The sequence below is a fragment of the Wasmannia auropunctata genome, unplaced genomic scaffold (assembly GCF_000956235.1).
Source record: "Wasmannia auropunctata unplaced genomic scaffold, wasmannia.A_1.0 LD336103.1, whole genome shotgun sequence".
NCBI lineage: Eukaryota > Metazoa > Arthropoda > Insecta > Hymenoptera > Formicidae > Wasmannia > Wasmannia auropunctata.
In genome coordinates this window covers 410,959-412,303 of record NW_012026787.1, presented here as the reverse complement: position 1 = coordinate 412,303, position 1,345 = coordinate 410,959, and the positions used below count along the sequence as shown (strand labels likewise).

Genomic DNA, 1,345 nt, shown 5'->3' with positions numbered 1-1,345 from the left:
AACAAAGATTAACAAAAAATTTTGTAAAATATTACTATTTTAAAAAACAAGTATCGATTTTTTAACAAAATCGTTAGAATTTAACATATATGAAAAAATAATTACTATATTGTAGGAAGTTATTGCAGTAATTGTCTTTCAACCAATAATCAAACAAATATTTAATATATACACAAAAAAGTCGATTTTGACATCAGCGGCAAGTGCCTACTTTAGTGTATACATATTTTTACGTATACACTAAAGTTATAACAAATTGATTACGATCAAGTTTCACTTATTCATTAAGCACGATCAATCACTTATTCACGATGAATTCCATGAAAACAATGCAAAACCAAAAATTAAATCTACTGCATTCTAATGATTTAATCCGTTTTCATAAAATAATGATGAGCATCAATAACATTTTTTCAGAATATAAAAAGTGAAAGACAGTTACAATAGGAATAAAAAGATTTTTTGAGATTGTATTCTATTATTTTCTGTGATCGATTTTCTTTAACATAGTAATGACAATAATTTCAGTAGTTTGTAATACAGCGTGTCAGACAAGTTCTAAAATATGTTTGGTTTTAAATTCACGTAACATAAAACCTGATAAACATTTAAACATAAAAAAATTTGCAGATATTTGTTAAATATGTGCTAATAAATTTGATATAAATGTGTCAAAGCGTAAAAAAATATGTGCAGCATTTTTTTATTCCTAAAAATACTATATATTTTATATACGCGTTCTAAACTAAAATACTCCCTTAAGAAAATTTCATGCAATTAATATAACAAATATGATAAGGAACTTACCGCTGTTTCGTATCCATAAGTGATATCTTGCATCAGTAATTGCAGGAAATCTAAATAAATGCGATTCCGTTGAATATTTCCCATTACGGCAATTGATATACATGCATTTTTCGTAAACACTTTCCACATGGTTTTGACTCATTGTAACACTTTTCTAGTTTTAAGAAATTTTTCGACAAAAAAGTTAAGTATGGATTAAATTTATGCACTCTATATATATATATCAGGGTGTCCCAAAATAAACTTTTGTCCTTAAAATGTCATATTCCTGACTTAATTTTGAGAAGATTTTTCCTTTACCAAAATTTTATCCGACGCTTAGTTTTCAAATTATAACAAGAAATAGTTAGCGAATTATTGGCCGCGTATGGTAGGTAGATAGGGGCGCGCAACTTACTGTCGAACGCAGGCGGTACGCGGGGCCCTCGCGACGATCAGCTGACTGCTACACGCGCGCATACACATGACATTTTAAGGACATGCGATTACATTCTCTCTTGCTGCACGCACGCACGCACGCACGCACGCACGCACGCAC

General features: G+C 30.3%; 1 protein-coding gene across 1 annotated transcript in view; it reads left to right on the top strand.

Annotated features, from left to right (window-relative positions):
- The window catches only part of LOC105457793, a 19,453-nt gene that overhangs the window by 12,100 nt on the left and 6,008 nt on the right, over positions 1 to 1,345 (top strand). The window lies entirely within an intron of this gene.